This window comes from Cuculus canorus, chromosome 7 (genome assembly GCF_017976375.1).
Source record: "Cuculus canorus isolate bCucCan1 chromosome 7, bCucCan1.pri, whole genome shotgun sequence".
In the NCBI taxonomy this organism is placed as follows: domain Eukaryota; kingdom Metazoa; phylum Chordata; class Aves; order Cuculiformes; family Cuculidae; genus Cuculus; species Cuculus canorus.
The window spans coordinates 22,579,636-22,597,589 of record NC_071407.1 but is presented as its reverse complement, the minus strand read 5'-3'; the positions used below and the strand labels follow the sequence as shown (position 1 = coordinate 22,597,589).

Sequence of the window (17,954 nt, the reverse complement as noted above, 5' to 3'; positions counted from 1 at the left end):
TGAGATTAATGCCTGTGCAGGAACCTGAGCTTGCTGAATGCCACTTTCCAGGACTTAAAAACTTGCTTGTGATGCATTGTGAAAGCTAACACTTAAAGATAATCTTCCTGTCATTTCTATAGGTAGCATGTCAAATCCTGCCCTTAAATACCTACTCTATGTGCAGTTCAAGTCAATGCAAACTGCAGGTGAGCTCTCTCTTCCTAACCTACTTTCCAATGAATTTAGTTCATCCCACGTAATACCACCTTGTTTCATACTTTACAGATCTCCTTTTTCTCCTAAAATGAACAAACCATTGTGATACCTGTATTAAATGTCAATGCCCGGTCTCAGAGTGCACACCAACAGCGTTTATTTTCATTTCTCTGGGATGTAGTATAGCAAGAGCTGTGGATTTGATAAACACCTTCAGAGTGTGTCATGGAATTGCTCCTCATGATCCAAAACGTGAAAACCAAACACCAGCCAACATAATATAAAAGTGATACAGCATAGGGCAGAATAATGGTTCTAGCACATCTTACATTGTGATAAATGATTTTCTGTGACAAACAAGGACGACAATAGACATGAGACAAATCAGTTTCCTGCACTGCCTCAGTAAAGGTTGCCTGTCCTGTAATGGCTTACGCAGAATAAACTCAAGTTCACCTGGAATTACCTGATCTCATTGTCACTGCATGTGACAGGCGAAACATCTGTTTAAAGAAAATGAAATTTACTTCTCCATGACTCAGATATCGACCAAACACAGATCAAATAGTGGGAAACTTTCCTCAAAATGTTTTTGACAAACCTTGGAAAGAGCTCTAAAACAATTCACGGTAGTGCAGAAACGCGGACCTCATCATGTTTTCTGTTCTATCGACGAGCATGTCACAGATAATTTAAACATTCTGGTTGTGTGATAAGTTGAGAAAGGCTTGGCCAATAATTTGGAAACTAAAATCATCTGGAAGAGAAATAGATGAAATGAAAGGGATTCAGAATAACATCTGTCAAGAAAAATACCCTCCATTGTTGATCTATCAGCACAAAGGATACTTTAAGTGTCATTGTCTTGTTTGTTTTGTCTGAGAACAAAGTTTGCATCAATGGATTTTAAAATGCTATTTCAAATTTGAAAATGAATTATCCTCTACAAACTCAAACATTATTAATTTCAATACCTGGTGACTGCAAACAGCAGAAAAATGGCAGATATAAGCATAAGAGAAAATTTGAATTTTGAGTGAAATGAAATTCTCATCAACAACATTCCACTGAAATGTTCATTATTGTCAGTAAAACTTCTCCAACTAACCTAAAACTCATGGATTTTCCCAAAATACACAGATTACAGCTGAAATCTTCTTGTTATGGAAGCCTGAATATCCCCTTCTTTTTCAGAATTTGTAGCCTGTATCTTAAAACGTTGTAAGAGATTGCTTGAATTTTGGTGACAGAAGAGCAGAACTTCTTAAGCCGTGCATACAGACAGGAGATTTAGATGGGGAGGACAGAGCAGTGCATGGGGAATGGGCTGGCTGGAAAGAGTTGAAAGATGAGATGGGGGATTGCTCTGGTGATAAAGGTGATGTGGTAGATGATGGGAAGGTGCTCCAATTAAAGCGTAGGTGTAAGTGACAGCACCAGAGTGATGAGAGGAAAATGACTTAACCAGAAATGCTTAAAATCAACTGAAAGAGAGAAATTCAGTCAGTCAGAACAATGCTCATTATACAGGTTTTGCAGGCACAGGGATTTTGTTTTTCTAGCTTCCATGGAAGGCTGCAGGGCTTGAATAGCCACAAACGGCCTGACACCGCTCCAGCTGCAATCCCAGTAGTCTGCTGAGAGAGCCACAAACCACAGCTCTGCCTACTGTGTGATGGTTATAGTTTGTGAGGCTGTAAGACTGCAGTCACGGTCAGATATCTGTCTTGAAAATCAGCTCTCAGTGACATAACAAGGATCTGCTAACAGGAACCTGGTAGCTCCCTTCTTGTTAAAAATAACAAAATTAATAATGCTTTCCACCTACTTAAGGACACATTCTTGAAGCTTTTACTCTTGATGAGCTAGAGCAGGACTGTCACATACAGCTTGGCTGTGATGGAACGGTTCTTTAACCAGGACCTCCCTCAGGCAGCAGGCCTCCTTTCATCCACAAGCACAACCCCAGTCCCACAGAAACACAAACCAAAACAATTCTGTAGCTGGATCACTGGCTTCTCACGAGTCACAGCTGTTCCAGGGGTTCCTCACTGCCATAGGGACTTTCTTAAAGGCTCATCACTCTACCCCTAATAAAAGGTTTTTGACTGGCAACTCCACCCAACAAAACTTCCTGGGGTTTATTGGACTACTTAGGCTCATCCTCAGAGATATCCCCAGATAAAGCTGGAAAGATGCAGCTAAACCTAATTATGAGAGCAAACCTAGAGCTGCACTGGATATGGAAGAACTTCCAAGGGAAACAGAACTGTTCTTTTCAACACAAGTTTTACATAATCCATGGAAGAGACCAGTCTCTGGAGAGGTCTCTAGAAGAAGAGGGTCATTTAAGTGCTTTGAGCTTCCCCTCTAGTAAAACTTCCCCCTCCACTGACTCTACAAGGAGCCTAGAGCAGCCAGGAAATGAAAGTGGAACAGCACTCTCCTCAAATGACGCTCTTCCAGGTACCAAAAAATCATCTGAACCATTTGACCACAGAGGGCAATGTCCAGAGGCAGACCAAAATCCGAACAATAATCATACTTAAGTTTTTCTAATCATTCCTCTGAAACTTTTTAACAGCCAAAGAGCAGACAAATGAGTTCATATATGGAACTTCTTGTTAAAGAACAAGCAGAGAGAGGAGGGAACCTGGATTAAATTACTAGGAACAATGAAAATTCTTTTTGGGTAAAACTGAAAGGCAAACGTATGCTCTGTTCCACTTGGGAGGATCTGCTTCTTGTCACGTATGGCATGAGTTTGCCAGGGTGCTTCTTTACTTCTGTAACCAAATAGCTTTGTGAATATCCTGGTCTCCAAGGGCAGACGTGAGGAGGAACTGGGAACAGTTCAGTGCTTGACCCATCTGATCAAACCCATACACTCCTCTTCAGCAGAAGTGTCACTGTGTTGTCTCAGGCCCTGTACATCACCCCTAATCTTTCTCTCGTTTCATCTTTCCCTGCATTTTCAGTCTGGACGGATCATTCTGTTGTACTTGAAGATTCACACACTCTGGTGCAACTGCTTTATTTCAGCCCTCGCTCAGTGAGCCGTGCAACAAAAGCCAGAGGAGAGAAGCGAGCTCTGCATCCTGTCAGGGTTACATAGCTCTGACGATAATTTCCGCTTGACGGCTTTGGTTTTATCCAAGAATTATTCAGCTTGGGAATAACAGAAGATAGACATGCTTGCGCACAGGTCAAACGACAGTCAGAATGCACATGTGTTGCAGTTTCTTCACCTGCAGATTAGTCCTGTTGACTGTTATTTTAAAGCTTCCTTAACCAGCAATGGCAGAAATCACCATTTGAATCCTTCTGTTTGCAGATGGGATATTGTTTTGATATTGAATGCTAAAATGTTTCAGATAATATCAGATTAGCTTTCCTAAAGAGCAAATTCTTAAATACACTGAATAGGTCACTCAAACTCAAAATCATTGGGAAAATTATTTTTTTTTCCAAGTAGCTATTTCTTAAATCAAGACTCTCACTATGTTATTTCGAATTGTAGACAAACTCAAGCAAATTAACATCAACTATAATGCTTTTCCCTCTGACCACAGGCACAACCACAAATGCTCTGCCATTATTCTTGCAGTTCATAAAGGTTTCAGTAATCATTTGGAGATATTCAAAAGGAATAAACAGAGAGCTATGCTGATTTTTACTCCATAAAAAAAGTAAAATAAAAACAACCTGAATTTCACCACCTGTCCTGTTAACAGAACAGGGAAAGAAATGACAGTTTTGCAGCTTCCAAGGAGCTGACTGTGACTGGCTGAAATACAGCTATGAACTCAGGATATAAATAATGAGAATACAGTGTAGGAAAACCTCACAATTTCATTGATCAAATTATTAACTTTTCATGATGATGTGCACACAGGCAGGTGAAGGAATCTCACTGGCACCTAATTTCATTTCCAAGTTTGAGTTTCCTAGAACCGTATAATCCCACATGGAGAAAGGTGAAAGTATGCAAAGGATTCTCCATCACTCTGGGGTCTTTGGGATTGAGTATCACCTGGAAGATAGTCACAGTCACACCTGATCAAGCCCAGAGTCTGTAACAGCAATGAAATTCTCCGGCATGGGTTACACGAGAGTAAGAATTGAAGTAGAATGGTCTCTTCCACATCCTTAACCTGCAGCAATGGGTGTGTGGGGAGTGGAAAGAAAATTAATGATAATCCATCCAAAGTGGGGCTATTGCAGAAGCATCAGGATAATGGGTGCTCCAGCTCCGTTAGATGCCCATTAGCAGGGAGTAACCCCCAGCTCACTGCAGGATCTCAGCACTTTGGCTTCCTAAGCAAAGCATTTTGGTCTCACCATAAAGGTAGACTCACTTCTGGAATCCTTCCCTCAGCTCTTAACCCCTTCTGAGGCTTCCCAGGGATGCAGGATGCATGTCAAGTGACAACTCTTTGGAACACAAGCTTTAAAACAGAGGCCTATTCAGCCATCGTAATAGATCAGATGGCGTTTTTGTTTGTTTGATTTTGACAAAGAAGAGCTCTATCATAAATCTTCACTTCAGATTCGATTGCTTTATAATATATCACACTGTGATGTAACTGGCATCTGCACTTGGCTCCTATTAGGTGACGCCATATGGTACAACTATAAGTGGAGACAGAGAGTGCCATTGAAATAAGTTAAACTTCATTCATCTAAAATTTCTCTGTATGCATTCAAGATGCTAATTTAACCTCCAAAGAGATTCCCATTTGATGCTGCACATATTTCTTGTATTTTTGAGACCCTAAACCACTAAGCTGGGCTTCTATTAGGAGTTGTGCAAGTTGTTTGTTCCTTCTCCTACTAACTTTGCAGTCCATCACAGGGTTAAGCAGATCAGGAAGCTGTGGGCAGTTTCCAACACTTTATGTCCTCAACGCAAAGAAGGGCTCTTTCACACATTGCTTGCCTCCCACTGGGAGACCCACACAATTGAATTAAAATTTATCTTGTGGTACCCACACTCTAACTATTGCACAAAATAAATCTGCAGGTTATCAATAAAGGATTTCTAATTGGCAAGACTGCTTTATTTATTCATGGGGGAAGATGAGTCCTAGAATGCCTTCTTTCCCAGAAGGCTAGGGGGTTGCACATAACTCGCAAATCTTTCTTGATAATCCTTTACTTGAACCAGAAATTATATTATGCTTTTGTTCTTTCACGCCTAAAGCTGACCAAGCGGGCGATGATTTATTAAGCTGGAGTCTTGAGTCTCCTGCCACACAGCCCACTTAGTCGCAGGAATGGCTCTGAAATAGATCATGCATCCAAAGACAGGCTATAATTAGTGTTAAAGAAACGTGTCTGCTTCAATTACCCAAGCTAATTTGCAAAGCCCTATCAAAGGTTATGAGGTAAAAAGAAACAAAGTGGCTAACGTTTAGCCTGTAACACTGTGTGTTACACATACACAGAGAGAAGAAGAGAATGAGAATTTGCAATGGACTCAAAAGACAAAACGCAAATGCTTTCACATAATGAAACATCAAGCAGACCTGCGCAAACATGGAGCATTCTTCCAGTCTGGAGTTTTACACCCTACAAACAATGAGAAGTAAAGGCAATCATATGCTTTTATACCCTTTCTCAGTGAAAGCCTGAAATCGGAGCCCACTTGACAGAGGGAGATGCATTTCTTGACAGACTGACTCTGGGTTGTAAACAAAGTATCGTGCGTTCTTAGATGCTGATTAAGCACATTCTATATCTGAATTTTAGTTTCATTGATTTCAACTCACATCTAAGTTTCTGTGCGTAACAGAATAATTTAAGTTGGTGTTTAAAAACTGCTTTTTTTCAGAGAAAGCACTAGAACGAGACTATTTTCAGATAAACGTAGTTTCTCCAGCTACACCAAATTATTTGGAATATACCAATTCATTACAAATTATTTTAACAATATACCTGGAAAAGGCTGAGGCAACCCTAACTTTACTTTCCATAGGTTAACAATCTAATCTTTTGCTTTGAAACAACAGATAATAGAAGATATTATCTGTTACAGCCATTGCAGTAGATTGCCCTAGCTCCTTATTATAGGGAAGAAAAAGGAGATGGGAAAAGGCATTTCTGGAAATTTCTGCAACATAAAGCTATATATTGACTGCAAATACCACCATAGCTATGATTTTCTTTTCCTGTGTGATTGTGCAGTTAGGATAGAGGGAACGTTAACTGGGAGGAAACAAATGGAAAGATAGAATGAGATGTTGAGGAGAAAATGCAGTGAGTTTGTAGCTGGCACAGGACAGAAACATGCTCAGAGGTGCAGTCCCAGTGAGAAGCTAACGTCCTTATGAGGACAGGGCACCTGGCAGGTGAATTCAACTCACTCCAAGTGATTTCCCGCCACCGAAATTGATTAAGTTTCATCAAATTATTTCAATAGCCAGGATCAAGACTTCGCATCGAAGTTTAATCATATCTAATATTCGCTTGTTCAGGAGAAGGAGAGAACCAGATTTAAGTCTCAGTCACACACTTACCAGGCGAGCAGTTCAGGCGGAAACTTCTTTAATTTGCGACTTCGCAGTTAACAATAAGAAAAGGGAGATGGGGGACATGTATGCCGATGCCTACTAGCTCCTTTTGCGATAACTCCAAGAAAACCACTTCAATTGCCTCTATTTCAGCTCCTTCTGTAAAGCAATTACAGTAATATTTGCTCACTCCAAATGCGAAGGTATGCTGGAATTCATAATACAATTTCTGATCCCCAGACTATTGCTGCTATTTGTTGTGATTATTACTATAGAGCAGTTGATGCAGACACAGAAAGTTTCTATTAGAAAACTGAGAGGCTGCTGAGCCATTTTAGTCACTTTTGAAATATTTGTGAGGGATAAGCAAAGGAAAAGGAAAAGGTAGGAGATGAGGCAGCTGTAACCACAGCACTGACTGCTGTTAGTGACAGGGCCCCACAGGATGATATGCACCAAGACACAGGCTTGAACATCAACACAGACACCTGCACCCACTTGACAGCTACGCATCACCTATCATGGTTTAGCCCCACCGGGCCCGAATTAGCGGCTAAAGACAAACAGTTGTGATAGTCCCAATTACCTTCCCCCTCGCCAGGAAAGAGAAATGAAAGAAAGAAAACTTGTGGTTTGGAAACAAAAACTATAACAGCTTTAATGAAAAAAACAATAATAAGAAAGTATTAATAAGAAAACAACAAAATGTATACAAATATACAAAATTGCCCTCCTCTGATGACAATGTCACCACTGATATTGCAGTGAGGCACAGGGAAAGGTCCCAGGCCGGGCTTAGTAGCAGGAGGGAGCTGGACCTGGAATTGCACTCAGGAACACATGGATCAGGATCAGGGGCAAACAGACACACGAGGTCCTCACTGGACATCAACAACTGAAGAAGAGACAGTGACTCTCATGATCCCTCAGTTTTATCCTGAGTATGAAGCCTATGGGATGGAATCCTCTGCTGGTCAGTTTGGGGTCACCTCTCTTGTCCCCTCCTCTTCCCCGCACATCACTCTTTTCCTCCCCTTTCAGTCAGCTCAAGGATGGTCTTGGTTCCTATAGGAATAAGTATAAGCACTGGCCTTTCTGCATCCCAGTGCCCCGTGCTATCACTGCTAGAAAGAAAGTGTCTGAAACACAGGCAGTGAACTGTCAGAAAATGAAGTTACTCAGATGAGACTGGGATGAAGTCAGAAGAGGATTCTACTTTAGCTCAAACCAAAACGCCACTTTAAATAGTAATATTCTTTTCTTTTTAATTGTATTAATTTTTTAACTGCTTTGACCTCCACTGCTCGTTCAGCACCCTTAGCTGAAGTGTAGTTTCAATGTATTTTTTAGAAATTGTCCTGCATTCTTCACAATGCATCATTTCAAAGTGGCACACTAAAACGCAAAGATTGCTGGATAAGAGTAAAAGTTTTTGCCAAGCTAAAAATAAAATTACACTGAATTTTAGATCCTAATAATCTTGTTTCTTTAATGATTGATGAGGGATCACTATTGAAGCCTTTAAGTGAGGCAGCAGTGCACGCAGCACAGATCGAGTGCTGCAAGGGCAGAAAAACACATGCCAGAAAAATGGTCTTGAGGCTTCCTATTAACATCTACCCCCTTACACATGGAGAGAAGAGGCACAAAACAGTCACCGAGGCTTTTCCTCAAGTATTGCTATCAAAAGAGTTGCAACAATGAAAAGATGCTCTTAATAAATTTATAAACAAAGAAGAGGTAAATTAACGTGTTTAAGTGAAATTAATGCATTCAATGCTCCAAGGTCTCTGCTATATAAAGTTAAAGAGGTATTTGCATTGGAGCAGCACAGGTAGCTGTGCAGGAAATTCCTGTAATAATATAACCCCATACGGAAGAGTTTTGGATAAAGATGATCTCTTATCCAAAGGCTCAACATGGACTGAAGCCTGACCAACTGGCATATTCAGGGGGTGTTTGTGTCGGGAACTGCAAGACAGGGTACTATATTTGTAATTACGGTCTTTTTTTCCTGCAAATATGGGTTTGCAAATATGATGCCAACAAAACTATGTAAAAACGTCTGTTCTTCATAAGAACAAAGAAGCCTATATGCAAAAAAGGCCACGGCCTTTACTGGCCATTAGCTTTTGCTTTTCCCTTTATTTTATATGGTTTCTATATGGATAATAAACAGAAACAAAGAGAAAAAATTCCTATGAATGGACAACATGCCAGTGAACAAACAGCTCTTCAAGTTATTTAGTCAATATTTTTAAATAATATTGCAGAAATGAGAATTCATTTTTAATCATAAAAATCTAGGCTAATTATTTTTTTACAGAGCATGATTCTGCCATTTTTATTAAGGTTTCTTTCCATTGGCCAGAAAATTTTTGGATGCTGACACGGACATTATTTGTGCTATCGGGGTTTTTCCCCGACAGCCCCTTGCACGGCAGCTCAACCAAAGACAAATTGTTTATTTCAAGCTCTTCACCAGCCTGCTGAACACTGGGCTCACAGGATCTGGTGGAGGGAAAATGATCATTTCCCTAAAGAGACAAGGCACCCGCACAAGTTAGTACAGGGCTAACTTCCCGTGGAAGCTGATGCTGTTTACAGTGACTATTGGAGTGAGAGAATGGACATGCTTTCTGAATGGTAGTTAGGAATCACTCTAGAGGTTTCACAGAAACATGGTTGCAAATCATCTTACTCTTAAAATCTGCTCGCTGTCATCTTAAAACAGCACCAAAATATGTTTCAAAAGAAAGATGAAGGCCCTGACAGAATGGTTAGAGAACCCCAGGCAGATACATGATAGGAAATGACGACTGAATGCTAGCTGGAACAAACAGATGCACATGAGTAGAGACGACAGAGTTAAAGGTGCTCAAAACCAGGAGCAGTGCTGCACAACAGCTAAAGGCTGGAGCCCAGGCTCTCTCTCTGCTGGATCCTATCATTTGTAGGTGTCTGTTGAACCTGGAAAGCCTACGTTCACTTACCGTTGCTACCAATTTGATAGCGTGGGTTTAAAAGGGGTTGAATGTATAAGCAAAAAGTCATGCAAACCTAACCTGTCAGACACTGTGAGGCTTTCTAGTTCTGCCCTGGAAAAACTGATATTTTGCCTTGATATAAAAGAGAGTAGATTTAGATGAGATATTAGGGAGAAATGTTTTCCTGCGAGGGTGGTGAGGCACAAGCATAGGTTGCCTAGAGAAGTCATGGATGCCCCATCCCTGTAGGTGTCCAAGGCCGGGTTGAATGGGGGATGCTATAATAACAAAGGAAAAAAAGGAGAGAAAAGCAAGGAATGAGAAAAATGATGGCAATTTTGCTACAGCACAGATGATACAGAAGGAACAAACCTCTCTGCACCTCGCATTAAGGTCTAGCAGCAGTCTTTTTAACACCAGTAGTTTTCAACTACTCCACTTCATAGGAAAGAATCCTTCTGGAGGGAAAACTTGCCAGACTTGTCTTGCAAGTCTTCAAAGGTGGGTGTGCAGCCAGTGGGCCTGCTCCTCTACTAGTAGTCAGAGGACTGCGTGCTCCTGACACTGCAATGCCCAGTGGTGGCCAGCAGACACAGCTTTCCCTCTTCCTTTCTTGCCTTTTATTTTATCACTAAATTGCCATTTGTTGTTGCACCTGCAGAGTAATACAGAAGACTGAACACTGTAAATACTCTAATTTTTACCTAGCTAAGACTATCCCTAGATGCTGCCTTCTCCTCCAAAGGCAGGTGCTAGAATCGATACCGAAACTTTTCCAAATTAAAGTTCATTTGCATTAGCCACCTTCAAAAAGCCTAGGCACTAACTCTTACTCTAAATCAAGCTGTGATGTACTCTAGATGGCTGCAGCTGAATTAAACATTCTCCACTAACACTCTGCCATCAGGTAGGTGAACAATTCTGTGCAGATTCAGCCTTGCCTCAGCACACTCAGTCGCGTGCAGACAGCTAACTCTGAATAGGTCTCTTTGAGTATAATTATCCAGTCTGATTGGGATATCGATTATATACTATCATTTTCGGAGTTTTGGAAAAACAAAAGATTTTAACAGTAATTGATGAAGAAAAGAATCACTGTACCTTTCAACACTCTCTATGTAAGGGAGGTGTAATCCTGGGAGGGGTTTCAGTGTGCAGTTATGAGACATCACTACATTTTCAGCCAAATATATAAGTGCAACAACGCAGAAAGTTTTATTATGAAGGGAATGGCCTACAAAACTCTGTGAAAGGATATGGAGGTCCCAAAAAATAACCAGAATTACAGATAACAGTATCTGTAATGCTATTGCACCGTTTGCCACTACTGATGCTATTTGATTTTATCCCGATAACGCAATACGATTCATAACAGTCACCCAGGGATGTAACTGTTGTTAAATGACCTGGTTAAACCTCACAAGCATGAAGTGTAATTTGGGGTGAAAGCAAGTGGTGTCAGAGATAGACTCCACTGCAAAGACTGGAGTGGAATTTCAATGGGAGAAAACACCACGAGAATGTAAGAGCATCAGTTCCACAGAATGACTTTGTAACCTCCAATTTATACCATGTGTCATGAGGCTTGGGTTTTCAGAGTGTGTGAAGACTTCAGAATGATTTAAAATTAAAGATTACTAAGCAGCAGCTGAAGCACAGCTCACATCTTTCTTGTATTTCTAGAGATGTTCAACACTATCCACCATGCAAAAAGGCACAGTTCTCAACAGGTATAAATGAAGCCTGAATTGCTAGGGATACACCAACCCTAGTAGTTACAAATCAGCAACACAAAGAAAAATATCAATGTATATTTCCCACTTTTAACAATAACAGATCATTTACTCATTAGTTTGTTACTGTAGAAGTGACACAGAAGTTGCAATCAAGCTGACATGCTGACAGAAGACAAACACAGAATCATAGAATGGTTTGAATTGGAAGGGACATCAAAGCCCATCCAGTTCCAATCCCCTGCCGTGGGCAGAGACACCTTCCACTAGATCAGGTTGCTCCAAGCCCCACCAACTTGGCCTTGAACACCTCCAGGGATGGGGCAGTCATGACTGCTCTGGGCAGCCTGTGCCAGCGCCTCACCACTCTCACAGGAAAACATTTCTTCCCAGCATCTCCCCTCTTTCAGCTTAAAACCATAGAATACCATACCAAAACCCATACAAATATCATCTAATCAAAGTAAAATAAATGTCACATTCCTGTTACCCTGTACAATCATCTCCATATTAACTTTTTAAACTGAATTTGGAATGAGTACTGCATAACAGTCAGGGGTGGGATGCAATCCCAAAGAAGAAATCTGATAAAATTCATCACAAGATAGTAATATTCAGGAAACATGGGTACCAGAATTCTTCTAAGTCTACTTCAATATAAAAGGTACTTCTACAATATTCACAAGTGCAGTTCTGCTGCCCAAACTCAGGGCTGTGAATGGAGGACACCGACAGAAAATGACGGCTGCTTCTTGTTATCTTTTTATCTGGAGTATAACAGGGAAGCTTGAATGTGAAACATTTACATCTTAAACCTCTATCCCTCTGTAATTCAACCCTTCTCCTCCGCAAGAATTTTCTTCAAACTCAAGCGAAACAAAGACCAACAGCAACAGTTTGGGAGGGGCTGGGGAGCAGTTCTGCCTGCTGCAGGAGGTGGGCCACTGCAAGGAGAGCATCTGCAACAACCAAAATTATTTCAGAATCCAGTCACTCACAGAAAGCCTCTTCAAGATGCTGACAAAGTATTTCCAAGGTGATGAAGAACAACCCTTTCAAGAGTATTTACAAAGAGTGTTCATTTATACATGCTTCAAGTTCGTATCCACAGCCTTCATTTATTATGGCAATATAGCAATTTAGTATAAAATAACACCCAACACTATCATTTGCTTTAATATTTACCCTTCCTGTAGCACTGGAAGGGTTAAATTAAATGGTTCCAGTTTTCCAGTGTTTACAATACACTTGAAAGCACCAGAGTGCTTTTCACTTTCCAAATAAGCGATGCACACCATTCCTGAGGAATGCAAGTGCGCTGTCACATGGTTCTGCTAGCACAGCCATGCATCTGAAATGAAAATTAGAGGCCAGAATAACCAGAGGCAGAAGATTGTTTGAGGGGATACTTTCATCCCCTGCAGTTCTGGCACTAAAAAGAAATTGTTTTGGTACCAAAGGCTTTGGCAATGCCATCTCACTGACAAAAGTCAAATCATCCTACCCAATACTTGACTGAGTAATCGATAATCCTGGCAAGAAAGGGTTTGGATTACTACCCCTATTTTGGTTTTCTTTTTTTTATCTTTACTCCTAAAATAGAAATCCAGGAGCTCTTCGGAGAACATGATTTCATTTTGTCAGATAAAAAGAATGTGGTGTTTCCCTGTCAGAGTTGGTGGATTAAAGATAAGATAACATTAGGAAGCATCTCTGCACGCAGAGCAACCCACCAAGACAGACATCTGCATCCATATATTGTTGTGTAATAAAATTATGGCCACACATCACGGTGAAAAATCAAATATTGATGGAAACAAGCATCTCATCTTCAAAATAAAAGTAATTTATAATCAGAGGAGGTAGACATACGATCCTGCTATCTCAAGGCCCAAAGCAGTGCACAGGCTGGGCCAGATGATCCATGAGGTCCCTTCCATCCTGGCATTCTACAATTCTTTGTTCACACATAGAAATACACATAAGGCACAGCTCTCATGCCTTTAGCCCTAATCTCTTCTGTAATAAATTTCACCATACAGAGAAACACACGTATCTTGAAGAAAAAAATTTCTTACATCAGCTTAACAGGTAAAACAGTCCCTTACAAGCCAACATCAGGTGAAAGACACCGTATTCTACCACAAAGGATGTTGCATGCTTGTGTAATGAATTACAAGACATTCCAAAAATTGACATATTTTAAATTCCAGATTAGGAACTGCTGAGACTTTCTGTACCACATCAGTGTCTGGTCTCAGAATTATCCCTTTGTTTCTTAACACACAAGACAGCCTGATTTGTCCGCTAGGATAGCAGGCAGCCAAAAAGCCAGGGCAAGGATGGATTTACGTTTGTGATCCTCCTCTGCTCTTTCACTGGTAGGAATTTAACCTTTGCAATTTTCTCTCACCCTTACTGGAAAAATAGAGTGATCACGGATATTCACACGAATGGCAAGTGCCATTCAAAGCCACAACACTCTGATAATTTGTTTTATTACCAGGAATTTTAATTCAGAAAACATTCACTAACAGGAGCAGTATCTGTTGTGGAGAACGGCTCCTAGGAGGAGAAATTGATAAAGCGAAGTCAAAGAAACCAAGGCTGAAAAAAGAGGGAAAACCACCTCCTGAACGAAGAGAACAGTACTTTTGCTTCACTTACACTTTCTTATGGAGAAGACACACAAACTGCTGTAATTATTGAAGAGTACAGGGGCAGGGTAGCAACAGTGCTTTCTGAAAGCCCAAATTCTTTTAATGTACTGCATTTGGGGCTTCTTCTCTCCTCTTTTTCCTGCAGTACTTTCTAAACTATTGCTTCAAAGGCTGTTGTGTAGCTTCTATCACAAATGTAACTTTCTCCTGCCCTAAGGACACCGTCAATCCAAGGGAAGATACACCAGCCTGCTGCTGTCACAGACACAAGTGTTGGAATCCGCACATCAATTCCAGTGAACAGTTTTAACATAGGATAAAGCAACCTAACTCAAAATAAACTACACGTAATGAGAAAGCAGAGAGAAATCCTCCCTAAGCACATTTGAGTAGCACCTGATAATCAAGAGTAATAATCTTAAGTCAGAAGGATGACCTTCCTTCAGTAGATCCATCTGGGATGCGAGCACTCAAAAAGTACCAGTTCAATGCCAGAAATGCAGAAATCTCCTGGAGATCATGTGTAGGAAAAGCTGAGCAGGGCTTCAGGAGGACCGTAGGGCTGATCTCTGCTGTTTGGTCTATGCAATTTACCCTGGCAAGGACAACAAGATGTTTGAAAAGAAAAGGTGCAGAGCTGGGCTCTAGTACAAGCTAAAGTCTACAGTGGCACAAAGGACTGAACAGCCACGCAACATGCTTCTCCTTACACCTGCTGCCTTTCCTACAGGAGGGCAGCTTGAAAGCCTTCTCTCCTCCTCTGCATCCAATTCTTTGTCCCTTTTAATGGCATCATTAACCTCGCTAAACAGTTATTTCTCCTCTCTTTGGTGACTCTAGAATACAAATAGAAGCCAGAGGGACAGAGATGTAGGAGCGAGCCAGGAGAGACACACAGAGTGAAGCAAAGAGGAATCAGAAAGAGTGCAGAGGGAGCCAAAGGACATAGATGAAGTATCCACCTACAGCAACTGCACATGATCATAATTAAACTTCAAAAAAGGAAGGCACAAGAAAGATACCGGTAGAAAAGCCAAATGCGGTCAATAGGAAATCTATATTCGGCACTGAGAAGAACCTAACAGAAAGGTGAGGTCAATGCCACAAGGACTCACAAGCAGGACCCTTACCCACCTTTCTCTGAGAAAACAAACTAGCATGCTAAACTGAAGATGGACTTCCCTGATAAAGCAAACACAATGTGTGTTAAGTATAGAAACGATAGAAAGGGAAGGTGCAGAGAGAGTACGTACAAGCAGACAGCAAGAAACAGCATAGGGTTACATTGATAAGGCATGGGAAATTCTAACAGAGCAGACTCTGGTAGGGAAACATGAATAACTTTAATAGCTAATACTTAATTTAACTTGGTGACTTCATGGAAGGAAGAAAAATGACACAGAAGAGAAAAACAATGGGACAAAAGGAATGGCTCATGTCCTTAACACAGACAGACTATTAACTTAGGAGGAAACTAAATACTATCCATGCTGGAGACAGAACCTCACTGCTGCTGCTCCTGTGTACAGTTGTCTAAACCCTTCCTCTACACTAGTTGTCCCGCAGAAACACCAGCTGATTCCTCATAGATGTGGGCCATTCAGCTATTCTGCATGAAGTTACACAGCGAACAAAACTTCTTTGGCCGAGTGGGATCACAAAGAACAGCAAACCACAAACAACAGTGGAGTTAAATAGAAAACATGGAAGTATTTATACTGAAAACATAGTGTGTGGGTAAATAATGCACTCTGTAAAACAATCCATGTTGCAACTGGAGACAGGCACAGATGCAAGATATACACAAAAATAAGGGCCACATCTACAGTGGTAAGATACACTACACTGTTTAATACCCTAAGAATACAATTTTCATATTTTTACTTCCATATTTTGGAACCTCAAGCTGCAGCCAGCTAAAGGGGCTGTAGCACCTCACCAGTGGCCAGGTGTGGTCAGAGAATGAATGCACAGTGCTGCAGCCGCCCCAGCAGAGCCACGTGCTGAATTGTATGTGTGCCTCTGGGCATGGCAAGTTCAAGTGCAAACTTCCTTTGCAGGAAAGACAGACCGATTTATAGATGGCAGGGACCGCAACACAAGCCTGTCGCCCCAGAAGCAGGATAGAAATCTTCAATCACAGAAGCACAGAATAGTTCAGGTTTGAAGCGAGGCTTAAAGCTCATCCAGCTCCACCCCCCTGCCATGGGCACGGACACCTCCCACTGGATTAGGTTGCTCCAAGACCCATCCAACCTGGCCTTGAACACCTCTAGGGGTGATGTTTCTCTGGGCAATCCATTCCAGTACCTCATTATCCATTGTCATCTACACAGTATTTTTTTTATATTCTTACTTAGTATTTTATTCGCTGTTATCTCTTTCTAAATTTTATTTTTTCTTAAGTCATATAGAAAGTGAGTTTTTAATTTCTTAGTCTTCTTTTGTGGCTTGGTTTTTATATGTTTGGGGGAGTCAATTTGCATTAACTTTCAGTCACTACAAATAACAGATAGCGTGCCAGCTCTCTTCCATCCAGAAATGTCTTTTCTCTAGAAGCTTTTTACTACAAAGCTGCTATGCAAACTAAGAAAGACTAATTATAATGTCAGTGGACCATAATTGCTAGAGGCTCTGGATCTGATGGTTTCAAATTGGTATTTAGGGCACACCAGCAGATCTACAGATGTGGATCTAAACAAGTGACTTGGAGCATAAGGCAGCACAATGTCAGGAAAGCATGGTAGGCCATGGTTATTAATGGGCTTTTAATTAATGGATATTCCAGACAAAATCTGTTGTTGTTGTTGTTATGTGTCCAGCTGGATTTAGCTGGTTACAGTCTCAGGCTATTCCTGCCAGGTGTGTCCTCATTAACATGAAACTTAAATGAATATTGCGCATTTACTGTTCCTCTCTCTATAGGTCTGCCTGCATTGCGGTTTTGTTCGAGCAATAGAGGTTCAGGCACTCGATTAGGGATGTCCTCATAGATAACTGGGGGAAAGGACACCAAATCCATCTTAGATGTAGGTTTGCACTCCCAGATGAGCCTGGCTTCAAAGTTTGCAGGTCATCTGTATAAAAAATGCCCACGCGGTGTTGGAAACCTGTATCTGGATTATTTAACAAAGCGAATGGCCATACTGAAGACTCAAAAACCAAGAATGGGATCAAACCAAATGTAGCAAAATGTAGAGGAAATCTGGGAAGGGGCAGGGACTTTTTGTGAGGGAGTGCACAGGAAGATTTTCCTAACATCCAGCCTAGTCCTCCGCTGGCACATCTTCCTGCCATTCCTTCAGGTTCTATCTGTGTATTTGCACTCTTACACTGAAACACAATCAATTATGTCTATGTAGAGACTGGCTACTATTTAACAAATCATTTCATAGTGACACAAATAATTTCACAAATAAACTGTGAACACTAGTTGTATGCATGTATATACTAATTGCATACAACACAATTAGTTTTGGTAGCAGCTCGTAGTGGAGTTGCAGCACTTGGAAATTGCTTATCACACTTGTCAAAAATTGCTGGGAGGTGCCAATGGTTCATTTACTTCCCAGTTTGCCCTGGGATCTCAGTTATCCATAAATCAGCACAGCACTTCTGGCTTCCATGGTTCTTGCTGATTTATAGCAGAATCCTTTACACAACATGAAAAAAAAACCCCAAACCCGGAGCAAGGCACATGAGACCACTACTTAGGCTTCTACACCAGCACTCAGAGACAGGACGCACCAGTTTTACAGCTCCTTCTACAAATCGAATTGTGCTGTCTTGCATGGTTCCCCCTGCACGGAACACAAAGTGGGGTCCTACAGAGGGAAAATGCCACTTGTTAATTGTAAGCAGACT

General features: G+C 41.1%; 1 long non-coding RNA gene across 2 annotated transcripts in view; it reads right to left on the bottom strand.

Annotated features, from left to right (window-relative positions):
• The window catches only part of LOC128852673 (uncharacterized), a 150,258-nt gene that overhangs the window by 113,996 nt on the left and 18,308 nt on the right, over positions 1-17,954 (bottom strand). The window contains exon 1 of one of the 2 annotated variants that reach the window (XR_008450641.1): positions 800-930. The exons of the other annotated variant lie outside the window; for it this stretch is intronic. This is a non-coding gene — a long non-coding RNA (uncharacterized LOC128852673). Of the gene's footprint in view, positions 1-799; positions 931-17,954 lie in introns of those variants that run through there. 2 annotated transcript variants of the gene reach the window in all.